Below are 13,331 nucleotides of genomic sequence, written 5' to 3' on the forward strand. Positions count from 1 at the left end.
GACCAGAGAAGCAAATAGGCTAACTGCAGATCCTCTCCTGTCTCTCCACTCTTCCAAGTCCAATGTCCTAGACTCATCCTCTGGTCTGCAGCAGACATTCCACTGTGGCTTCTCACCACCCTTTTGCTCCCTATTCCAAGTGAACAAACTAAGAAAATTCTGGTAGAACATCCTGCGTTCCTCTCTCCTGTCAACCTCTTCAGCACCCCCTCAGCTCATCACCATTTCTAAGTTTCAGATTTTAAAAATCAAAAACATACTTTATCCAGAACCCCCAGGTGCTACAACTTCCAGAACCACAGAAGATTTTCAGACCGGGCAACATACAGCTGTTAACAAAACATGCACCCAACAAAGAAAGACCAGATACCAGCACCTAGAATTGCAACTTTCCCAATGCAAGATGTCCAGACAACCAATGAATAAAAACACAATCAGTAACACACAAGGCAAAAGGTCTTTACTCTATAGCCCATTTACCCTACCACAGCAAGCCCTAAATATTAAAACATAGTCGAAGTACAAGAAATATATCTTAAAAGAGTCTTTGTGAGTAAGATAAAGGTCCTTAAAGAGGAAATGAATAAAATTAAGAAAACCATTGGATAAATCTATGAAAACAAAAACAGTAGATAGAAATGAAAAAAGTTTAATATCTGAAAGTGGAAATAGAATCAATAAAGATAATCCAATCTCAGGGGAATCTAGAAATAAAAATGTAGAAATTCAAAAGGAAGCAAAGAAGAAAGTTTCACCAATATAACACAAGAGACAGAGAAGACAACCTCAAGCATTAAAGATACAATAGAAGAAATGTGTAATCAGTTAAAGAAAGAAAATGCTACATCTGAAACAAAAATATTCAAGAAACATGGAAAACAATGAAAAGGCCAAATATAAATAATAGAAATAGAGAAAGGAGGAGAAACACAGGTCAAAATCACAGAAAATATTTTCAACAAAATCATAGAAGATTATTTTCCTAAAAACGGAGATATTTATCAAGGTACAAAAGCATACATAACACTAAATAAATTGGACCAAAAATGAAATTATATTTGGTATATGATAATTAAAACACTAATAAATAGAACAAAGAAAAAATATTAAAAGATGCACAGGAAAACTAACAAGTAATATATAAAGACAGACTTATATAGAACTACATCTGACTTCTCATAGAGACTCTAAAAGCTAGGGATGAGGGCCTGAATAAATGTGCTGTAGACTCTAAGAGTTCAGAGCTGCAGACTCTACCCAGTACAATTCTCAATCACCAAAATGGAGAAAATAAGAAATTCCATGATTAAAAAAAAAACAACAAAAAACTTAAGCAATATGTATCTACAAATTCAGCCCTACAGAAGGTTCTATAAAGAAAATTCCAATGTATGGAAGTTAAATATAACCTCAGAAACAAAGGGAATAAGTCTCAGACCATTAAAATCAAAAGAAGGAAAACACACAGATGTTGTGGGATATGTGTTTACACTGTGTGAAGGTGTATTGTTGTGATTGGTTTAATAAAAAGTTGAATGACCAATAAATTCCTAGTCAGGAGAGGTTAGGCAGGACTTCCTAGCAAGACTCACAGGATGAGTTTAGGTCCCAGAGAAATGTAAGCAAGGCACTGAGAAAGCAGGACATATAGAATGGAGGAGAGGTGAAAAAAATGGTAGAATGTTGATTAAAACAGGTTAAGTTATAAGAGCTAGTTGGGAATAAGCCTAAGCCAAAGGCAAAGCTTTCATAACAAGTCTCCATCTGGAGACTGGCAGTCCAAAGAAAGAAGAACAAGAAAATCCAACAACATTCATACACACAGATATACACACAGACAGACAGACACACAATACACAAACAACAACAAAAAATAATAATAATAACAGGATTCAAAAGTTTCTTGTCATTGATATCTCTTAACATCAGTGTTCTTAATTCCCCAATAAAAAGATACTGGCTAACAGAATGGATACAAAAACAGGATCCCCACCTCAACACCAAGTAGAAGCATTAGTGCAGTATAAAGCACTAGAAAAATATTCAAAGCAAATACACCTAGGAAGCAAGTTAGTGCAGCTATTTTCATAGCTAACAATGTTTACTTTAAATCAAAATTAATCAAATGATATATGGAAGGATACTACATACAGAATCATCTAAGGAAAAATCCATCATTTAAATCCTTAACAATTATACCCCAAACATAAGGGCAACCAAGTTTGTCACGGTAAATCACATATTGACCCTCACATATGAATACTGGGAGACTTGAATACCCCACCCTCACCAATAGACAGATCACCCAGATAAAAATTAAACAGAGAAATGCCGGAGCTAACAGACTTATAAACCAAATGTACCTAGAGATAATTACAGGAAACTTCACCCAAACACAGAGTAATATACCTGCTCAGCACCTAATGGAACCATCTGCAAAATTGGCCACATACTTAGACACAAAGCAGTTTAAACAGACAGAAGAAAATTTAAATAACACTCTGTATTCTACCAGACCACTGCAGGTTAAGGCTGGATTTTAAAAAAAAGCAAAATATAAAGAATAGAAAGCCTGGAAACTAAACTGTTCTCAACTGAATTATAAATAGGTCAAAACACAAATTAAGAAAGAAATAAAATACTTTCTAGAACTGAATGAAAATGAGTTCAAAGAATACAGTGAATAAAAATGAATATACAGAACCCAAACTTATGGCACACAGTGAAAGGTTTTATATAAAAAATACATTAATAGCACCAAGTACCTAAATTAAACAAATAGAGACATCTCATGGTAGCACCTTAACAGCACACTTAAAGTCCCAAAACAAAAGAAGACATCACAACCAAAAGAAGTAGATAGAATGAAATAATCAGACTCAAAGATGATAACAATAAAATAAAAACTCCAACAAACAACACAAAGAATCAATGAAACAAAGAGTTGGTTCTTTCATAAAATCATTAAGATTAACAAACCCCTACCCAAATTACATAAAAGATAGAAAATATCCTATTCTAAAAATTTGAAATGGAAAAGGGATATAACAACATAGACTAAGGAAATCATAAGGACATATTTTTAAAACCTGTACACTATCAATAGACCTATAACTCTTACTGAAATAGCAGAGGTCTTTGAAGGGGGAGGGGGGCTCATGACAGAGTTTCTCATAGTTTTGAAATCTGTCCTGCAACTCCCTCTGCAGACCAGACTGGATTCAAACTCACAAAAATCTGCCTGCCTCTGCCTCCTGAGCACTGGGATTCAAGGTATGTGCCACCACCACCTAGCTAGCAGCAATCCTTAAAAGTCCCCCTCCCCAAAAAAATCCCAGACCAAGATGGTTAAAGCACAGATATTTACTTGCCTCTTAAAGGAGAGTTAACACCAATACTCCTCAAATTATTCCACAAAATAAAAATGGGAGGTACTTTGTCAAATTCAGTTTAAGAGACCGCAGTTACCTTGCCACTTAAACCACAGGAAGACTCAACAAAGAAAGACTTACAGGACAGTTTCCCTTATGAACATAGATGCAAATTTTTCAATAGAATACTTACTCACTGAATTCAAGAACACCATCAAAATACCATCCAAAATGTTCAAGTAAGCTTCATCCCAGAGATACAGGGCTGGTTCAACATTCATAAATCTTTCATTGTAATCCACCAAAAAAATTAACTGAAAAACAAAAACCACATAATCATCTCATTACTGCAAAAAATAAATCCTTGAACAAAATCTAACTACCCTTTATCATAAATGTCCTAGAGAGATTAGGAATACAAATGACATATCTCAATATAATAAACATAGTTTACAGTAAGTCCATAGCCAGAATCTACTTTAATTGAAAAAAAAAAAGAAAAGCTCAAAGCAATTCTACTAGAACCAGGCACAAGACACAGTTGTTCAGTCTCTCCACACCTGCTCAAAACCATATTTGAAGTCTTACTAGGGCAATAAGGAAACCAATCTAGATGGAAATACAAATTGGAATGAAATAAGTCATCAGAAGATATGGTTGCATATACAAGTGACCTTAACATTTCTACAAGGAAATTTCTATAGGTAATAAATTCTTTAAGTAAAATAGTGAATACAAAACTAAACCCCCAAAAATCAGTTGCCTTCCTATATACAAATGACAAATGGACTGAGAAAGAAATCATGGAGTCAGCACTTTTCACTATACCCTTAAATGGTATAAAATATCTTGAGGTAACCAAGCAAGAAAAAGAACTTCATGATAAAATCATCAACTCACTGAAGATTGAAATTGAAAAGGATATAAGATGAAAAGATCTCCTATATTCATTGTTCATTAATATTAACACAGAAAAAAATAGTCATCCTACCATCAGCAATAAGACAACAAAGGGTGATCAAAAGATATAAATTGGAAAAGAAGTCAAATTTTCAATATTTTCAGATGATATGTTATATACATAAGTGAGACCAAAAATTTGACAAAAGAACTCCTACAGTTGCCAAACAGTTTCAGTAATGTGACAGGATAAAAGATCAACTCAAAAATTCAGTAACCCTCCTATATACAAATGATAAAGGTGCTGAGAAATAAATCAGAGAAACACCATTAACAATAGCTGCAAACAGCATACACTATCTTGGGGGTAACGCTAACTAAAGATGTGAAAGATCTGTATGACAAGAACTATAAGTCTTTGAAGAACGAAATTGCAGAAGCTACCAGAAAATGGAAAGATCCCTAGTGCTCTTGGATAGGTAGGATCAATAAAGTAAAAATGGCAATCCTACCAAAAGCAATCTCCAGATTCAATGCAATCCCTATTAAAATCCCAGCACAATTCTTCACAGACCTTGAAAGAACAATATTCAATCTCATTGAATATTGAAAAACAAAAATCTCAAAATGGCCAAAACAATCCTCTACAATAAATGGCTTTCCATAGGCATCACCATCTCTGATGTCAATCTCTATTATAGAGCTACAGTAATGAAAACAGGTTGGTATTGACATAAAAATAGACAGGTGGACCAATGGAATAAATCTAAGACCATGATGTTAATCCATACACTTATGAAACCTGGTTTTTGACAAAGAAGCTAAAATTATACAATGGAATAAAGAAAGCATCTTCAATAAATGATGCTGACATAACTGGATGTCAACCTGTAAAAGAATGCAACTAGAGTCATTATTTATTCCCATGCACAAAACTTGAATCCAAATGGATAAAAGACATCAACACAAATCCAGCCACACTGAATCTCATTGAAGAGAAAGTGGGAAGTAGCCTTGACCACATAAATGGACACAGTTTAGCACTTCCAAACTATAACACCAGTAGCACAGACACTGAGAGCAGCAATTAATAAATAGGACCTCTTGAAATTGAGATGCTTCTATAAGACAAAGGATACAGTCAATAAGATAAAGTGGCAGCCTACAAAATGGGAAAAGATATTCACTAACCTCACATTGGACAGAGAACTGATCTCCAAAATATATAAAGAATTCAAAAAACTAGACATCAAATTACCAAATCATCCAATCAAAAATGGAGTGCAGTGACCAAAAGACACTTCAAGAATTGCTCAACATCCTTAGCCATCAGGGAAATGCAAATTAAAGCAACTCTGAGATACCATCAGTCAGAATGGCTATGATCAAGAACACCATTGATAACTTACACTGGAGAGGATGTGGAGTAAGGGGAACACTCCTCCTTTTCTGGTGGGAGTGCACTCTCACATTCTCAATAGCGTTATTCCAACCTCACTTCTCCTTCGCCTGTACTATCAGAATTTATTCTTTTTCTCAATAGCCATCATTGCAGAAATGTGCTGTTGCTTCCCTAACCACCAACTGATACTATCTAGGTTACTAAAGTACTCACCTAACTGGTCTCCTGTGGGAACATGGCCAAAGAAATGATGCATGGTTAACAGTGCCCTGGAGAACAGTGAGAGAGGCTTTAGGGGAAAAGGAGAGGGCCTTTTACCTCAGGTGCATTATGTTTCCTGCATTGTTTCTGCACATGATTTCACACCTCCTGTGTTAATCATTTTTAATCTATTTTAAAAAGTTTATTTTTGTTGGATGTCAGAACATAATTATAGAACCCAATCTGGTCAGAGTACCCTGAACCTGAATATGGCCTTCTGCCCTGCTTTCAAGATTTCCCTGATAGTCTATAGTACATGGCAGGCAATTGTGTTTCAATTGCTCTGTCCTAAGACAGCTCTTGGGAAGGGTTGTCCTATTAATATTTGGTATGTGCTTGTTGACATTTATTTACATGATTTTCTGATCATGTGTTTCTAAACTCAAACAACTTTCTTTAGGTCAATGCTTTCTTTGTTACCACAAAAGAAACAAAGAGAGTAAAAAAAAAAAAGTATAAAAGTAAACCCTGAAACTAAAGTAAAGCACTGAAACTACAGAATTAGACTATAATCCACCCCATTCTTTCAGGTCTTCAGATGCCTGGTCCAGCAGACAAGATCTGCGAAGTTGATAGTCTCTCTCTTTCCACCACAGCCCAGTAACATATACTCCCATTGTAGTTGTCAAAACAATCTCCAAAACCAAATCAGGACAAATAGGGACTAAGGATAATTGCTTTCTTCTACTCCAACGACTTTTCTTTCAAAATTCTCTCTCTCTCCTTCTCTCTTTCTGTCTTCCAATCTCAGTGTTGGAATAGTTTAGTGTTATCTTTTTTCTGGTCTCCTTGCACTCCCTTATTTAGTAATCTCTTTTAATGTAGACGGAATGAATTTTTCATATTCTAACTACTCTTCACTATGTATTTCTAGCATGACAAACATATCCTGTCTTGTTCTTCCAATAAAATATTAAGTAAATCTAACAAAGTCACTGTCTCTGAAGCTAAACATGCCCAATAGCGCCTCCATCATCCTAAATGCTCATGCCAGTAACTTGCACATTCATATCCTCCCCTTTCTCAAGTTTTCAAATTCCTTAAATAGAACCATCAATACCATCTGATAGTTTGAGAGCATGCACGCACATGCACATGCGCACGCGCGCGCACACACACACACACACACACACACACACACACACACACAAGCGTGTGCCCACATCAGACTTCTAATCAGCCAGACATTTCACAATAGGAACTGTGAAAAAAAAAACAAGAAATCTCAGTTCAGTATGTTTTTCAACTGATTCTAAATGCTTGCTCCACTAAAGATCCTGTTCAAAAGAAGGCAGTCTTTTTGATGCAAAAACAATGACTCTTGTAGCAAAGACTGATTTTCAATTTGAAGTCTACATTCTTTGTAGTTGATTGAGATGGTGCTAGCTAATAATGTTCATCCTCACAGGAGTTCCCTGCAGAGTAGAAGAGCTTGTGTGCCACTGATAAGTGTTGACAGACATATGAATTTATAGAGACTATGACTATATGCACAAGACCTGCACACGTTTAAACGAGACAAAATCCAGGCATTGAGAAGAAGTGGACACAAAGTCCCGTCCTTTAACTAAGAAACTACTTGCAATCGATATTTGTTTGGAAAGGGCAAATCTGTTTTGTTTAATTGGGCTTATCAACTTATCAGCCCCATGCCCAGAAGTAGTTACTATGTTCTCTCTCTCTCTCTGTCTCCCTGTGTGTGTGTATGTGTGTGTGTGTGTGTGTTTGTCTGTGTGCACACATGTGCACACATATGCTCTTTGTTTTGCATGGGTATTATTTTTTTTGTCTTACTGGGATTTTTGTTTGTTAGCTTTTCATTTTGACGTTTGCCTTTTGTTTTTCTGATTTTGCAACGAAGGCAGAAAGAACATAAGATTGTGTGGGTAGAAAGGCAAGAAAATTTTCATAGAAGTTGGGATAAGAAAAAGAAAAAGATCAAAATATATCATATATAAAATTGTTTTAAATAAGAAAATTGAAGTAAATTATTGAAAAAAGAGTGACTTCTATCTTATTACCTACATATTCTTGAGCAAAGTAGTTCTCATTTCTGAGCTGACCTTCTTCTACAACATGAAGACAATCATCACAGTTGTTGGAGAAAGTGGAGATGTTCCCAAATTCACATCTACAGCAGTACATGGACACAATGTACATCAGTGAATGGCAATATTCCAATGTCTTCAGAGTATTTCACTCTGTTCTGAAACAAAGGTGCTAGCTCTACATGTTTATTGAACATAAAAGTTAGTGGCTAAGTATTGGAAAATAAAATCCTGAGAAATATCCATAGAAGTTGGAAACAAAAAAAAATGGTTCATAATTCTTCTCTTGCCATTCCTTAGCAACCCCTGAAATTTTTTTCTGTCCATAATGGCATCTTATTTGTTTTTAAATATTCATATCCTCTTCCCCTACCTCTTTCTCTGGTCTCTAATAAGATACCTTGACACTTTCACAATGGTTCTGCCCTCTGTTCTCACTGACTCACTGGCATGAAATTCATTTATGGTCATGCATTTGTTTATTCAATTACGCACATGGCCATTTCCTGTTCTTCATCCTTGTACCTCATCTATGTGTCTAAGGTCTTGGGAAAGAGTCTTTAGCAACAAGAAAACTGTTTTTCTTACTTCTTCATTTGCATAATGGTTGTAGGGAACCATGAAAATACGGTGATTTTCCGACATCTAATAGATGGTATCAAATGAATTTCCACTAAGCCCAAATTATAAGATGATTTAGTTCTAACCATAGTATTTATTTATATTTTCTATATTCACAAAATTTTACTTTCTCAAGCTACACTTTTTGGTGCTTTGCAATGTGAATAAAACATATACCTAAAATATGAATAAATACCTAAAATAGGAGGGGAAAGACAAAATTAAAAGTGAGAAGCTAAATTGGGCCATTAAAAATAATCAATATTCTCCCATAAGATATTTCACGCTCTTGTACTTCCTCCCACTCTGTGTGTATGCGAATACACACACATAAGGTGTGTGTTGTGTGTATGGGATGCATTGTGTGTGGTACGTATATAAGGTATATGTGTGTGTAGTATGTGTGTATGTGGGTAGTGTGTGTATAGGGTGTGTGTATGTATGTATGTTAGTGTGTGTGTATTATGCCTATAGGATTGTGCATGTGTGTGTATGTAATGCCTGTATAGGGTATAGTGTATATGTGTATATGTATAGGGTATGTGTGTGCAGTACGTGTATAGGGTGCATGTGCAGTGTGTGTTTGTGTGTGTGGTATGTGTATAGGGTGTGTGTATGTATGTGTGTAGTATGCATATAGGGTGTGTGTAAAGAAGTGTGCATGTGTGTTATGTAGTATATGTATAGGGTTGTGTGTGTGTGTGGCAGATGTCGATGTGTGTGGGAGAAGGCTTAATGATGTGGGTGAGTTGGTGATAACGTCCCTTTAATACAACATCCCAGAAAGATGTCATCACCAAGGTAGCAATTTTTCTTTCAACTATCATATTATCACTTGCCTTCATTTAAATAATAAGGTGAGACACGCCTTTTTCAGAGCCTACCCCCATGTAGCATGGAATGGAAACTCGGTCAGTGACTTGTTCTGAAGGAAATGGAAAAGCAGTTTATACTGGATGGAGCTGGGGTGGAATTGCTGCTTACAGCGGGAGCTTCCAAACCCCAGCTGCTCTGACTTTGAGAGAGTCCGAGCTTTTGGGGATGTTAGGAAGAGTTTCTGCTGGGTGGCAGTGTCTGTGCTGTGATCCACCAGGTTTTGTCTGTAAGACAATAGTTATCTCAATGCCTGTTGTGCACCCCTCTGAGGGTGATAAGGAAGTGGGGGGGGGGGCTGTGGTCAATTTATACAATAGCAGTTCACTTTCCAAAATGTGGGTTCTACTGATGAACAGTGGTTATGACCGTGACTTCTGGAAATCAAGATAGCAGCTACACAGAAAAAGCTTCCTTGAATTCACCTCCTGAGAACTGCCAAAGTCACATCAAAAGTCAATTCTTAGGGTCCTCTCCATTAATCCAACTACTGGGCAGAAAGATGAGTCACTGCCTCTATTGTTTGGTTCGTATTTTTTTTAGCTTTACTTTAATGCAAACAAACAAAAAGAACAACAAAAATTAAAAATAAAAACCTCAAGAATGATCCCAGCCATAAGAATGTAAGAGGTCCAGGCATCGCTTGGGTTCTCACATGACAAGGTTTATCAATCCTTAACGTGCTCAAAGAGTTGTGAGAACAAAAACTGTCAGACACAGTTACAGCACGAGGGAAGAAATCAAGCGGGGGAGTCACCAAAACGCAGCTCTGCCCCCTCACTCATTGCAGCTAAAGAGAAATGGTAAAATCCCTTCTGTCCCGCATGGAACAGCTCAAGACCTAGAGAAAAACAGAGGGCTGCCGCAGTTTCTGAGGCTGACATTTCGGCTCTGCTCCCCCACTCTCTTCCCTGCTCAGTCCCAGGGGCAGGAATGGCATTGACAGAAGGCCTGTGTCAGTTTCCATCTGACTGTCACTCTGGCTTCTGCCTCTATTATCAGCGGTGCACTGGGGCAGCCACTGCTAAAGGCTGCTGATCTCTATCTGCACTGGGCTGGCCTTGCCATGAACCTGACCGCGCCAAAGCAGCAGCAGCAGGCCCTGGCAAGCCCCAGAACAGGGGGAGGGAGGGAGGCAGACAGCTGGGAGGGGAGGAAACCAGAAGAAAAGCTCCCGAAATGGACCCCAAAAGGTTAGGGAGGAACAGGGTGGGCCAGAGGGCGGGGGCTGTAGTGAAATGGAACAGACCGAGGTGGAGTGGGGGGCGCTGATACAGTTTGGACCCTTTTCTTATATTTTCCTGTCCATTCTCCAGCGTTCAGTCTTTTGTGTCAGCTTTCAGAAATGCTGTGTTTGACTGGCAGCCTGTCACAGATCAGTTACCACCTAAAGCCGCTTGGCAGAGAGAGGTGACGGCCCAGGAAGGGATCTAAGTGGGTTTATCTGTGCTTCTTTACGCCTCGTGAGCTCCTTGACACAAAAGGAAAGGGTATTAAAGATCTAAAGCGAGCCCAAAAGCGTGAAAGCTCCTTATAGGCTGCAGGATGTGGATGTGACTAAATTTTTAAATATTTTGAGTTGATGCTATTCATTTTGCCAATAGAGTAGAAAGAATTTTTGTTACAGAAATGAGTGTATGTTCCACTTGAGTGAGATTTGGAAAAGGAGGAAGTCCCTAAAATATGTGCTTAGAATATTACAACTGCCCTGTATTTACAATCCTGCATCTATTTTGAATATAAATAAAAATGTACACTTAAAGAAAAAATTAACACTTGCATGATTCAAGTGCCTTTTAACATTACAGATTTCTTTCTCGTCTTTAAACATTATAATTTAATATTTGGCATTTACATTTTTCTCCCACATAAATGGCAAGATGGAGGCAATCCAAAATTCAGTCATTCTCAGCCATATCATCTCTCTTGGTCCTTTATGCATGGATTAATACTAAAGTAGTGTTCTGTTACCATGCCAAAGGGGTCTCTCACCACATTCCTGCAATGATAATAGACCTACTACAGACACATAGGGGGCCATCCCATTTGTCACCTGAGGATGGTAGTCCCTACTATTTTATTATTTAGGTTAAAAGGTCAAGGTAATCATGGAGTATCATTTGAATGCTACCAATGAATTATCAATGCTAGCCAGATTCTTGGCACTCAGGACAGGAAGATTAAATTTAGAGAGTGATTAAACCAAACCTACTTTGATTCCACACTCTACTCATGCCCATGGTGGCAATCTTAGCGCAATCTGTGCAGTCCCGTGGGTCTGTTCAAAGATCTCTGCATCTCTTTTTTTTGTTTTAATACAAATAATGAGATGGGAAGTAGTCTCCATCAAATTTTTGCTGATATTTTCTATCCAAAGTTTGAAATGCCTTGCTTTTTGCATAGAACTACCCACTTTGAGGCACTGCCCTGCTCCATTTATCACCTGGTGTCCTTCCCTGTTTTCTGAGTTCCTTTTAGGCTGCACAAGTTTTTCTCAGAGAAAACCTCACTTTACTTGACTGAGATAATCTATTTCTTGAAAGTTATCTATTTATAAAATAGATTAGGCGAATAATGAAATTCTGCTCTTTCCCTTTAAACAAATATAAACAATATGTCCCACCTGTGTAATGTTCTATTATAATCCTGAGAAATTCATATTATGACAAAATAACTAGAGTAACATTTGAAAACTCTAATGAACAAAGAATTAAACCATCATACAACAGATGGTGTTTAGGTTCAAAGACCCTGGGTCTTCTACTTAATAACTGCAGAGTCTTACATAATTTCACCTTGAATTACTTATTCCAAAGACACCTCTTTAATCTGTAACTTGAGAGAGGGAGAAGTACGCCATAGTGTTCTTACAATAACAATTAAATAGTGCATATAAAATTTTAGGGACATTGTTTGTGTGACTTGTAACAAGCATCTCATAAATGTCATTTCCACGTATTCCTTCAAAGACTCAAAGTAAAGCATTCAACATTTAAACAAGTATTAAGGTGAGCAAGTCCCATGGCACTAGCAACAGGGTCATCAGCAGGTTGATCTGTGTATGAACTTGGAAGTTCTGTTTTAAAATGAATGTGGGAAAGAGTTTGCTCTCAGTATAAAGCAATGTCATCTAGACTCGGGCACCTTGAATGTTAACACAAATCATCTTTAATTTGATTCTCAATTTTGAATGAAGTCAAAATACCATTTCTGTCAATCTGGTAACAATGGAATAAACAGGGCAGATACAATATTAAGCACAGGTACCATTAAACAATCTGCTATGCTAAAATTTGTCCAAAATTCAATGTAGGGATCCTAGTTAGCACTGTTAGAAAATGTTCCCCTGTAGCTTCTACATTATTATTTATTGTTGTATATTTTCAAGACTAGTGTGTGAAGTGAAAACAGAATGGAGCCACATCTAGAAGATGCAGATGCGCTTACCATGGCATATCCAGAATTCAGCCTCTCTCTAATGCTTTATTGTCTCAACCTCAGAAGCAATAAAACTGAGGTATTGATTTTATTTTCTATTGCAAACAAAATATGCTCTCACACAAGGTGTTTCCATCTCAGCCAACATCAATCAGGTCAGAAAGTTCTCATAACTATAAAAAAACATTCGGAGATGGTAAGTGTGTAAAGGATAAAATTAAGAATAGCAGCAAGGGCCTGATTGTCCATGCCATCACAACACAGCAAGTGTATCCTAGTAATTACAATAGATTGTATAAGAATTGGAAGATAAGAAGAACTCAAGTTCTAATCTCAGTGACAAATTTTCAAATCCATGATCGGGGAAGAAGGAGGTGACCCTAAGAATAGTAAAGATTGTTCAGTCCTTGTATGTGC

General features: G+C 37.0%; 1 long non-coding RNA gene across 1 annotated transcript in view; it reads right to left on the reverse strand.

Moving 5' to 3' along the window:
- Positions 1-3,570: 3,570 nt before the first annotated feature.
- Positions 3,571-13,331, reverse strand: part of LOC113457730 — a 314,883-nt gene continuing 305,122 nt past the window's right edge. The window contains exon 3 of the long non-coding RNA XR_003378238.1: positions 3,571-3,685. This is a non-coding gene — a long non-coding RNA (uncharacterized LOC113457730). The remainder of the gene's footprint in view (positions 3,686-13,331) is intronic.

This window comes from Microtus ochrogaster, linkage group LG5 (genome assembly GCF_000317375.1).
Source record: "Microtus ochrogaster isolate Prairie Vole_2 linkage group LG5, MicOch1.0, whole genome shotgun sequence".
Taxonomy (NCBI): Eukaryota; Metazoa; Chordata; class Mammalia; order Rodentia; family Cricetidae; genus Microtus; species Microtus ochrogaster.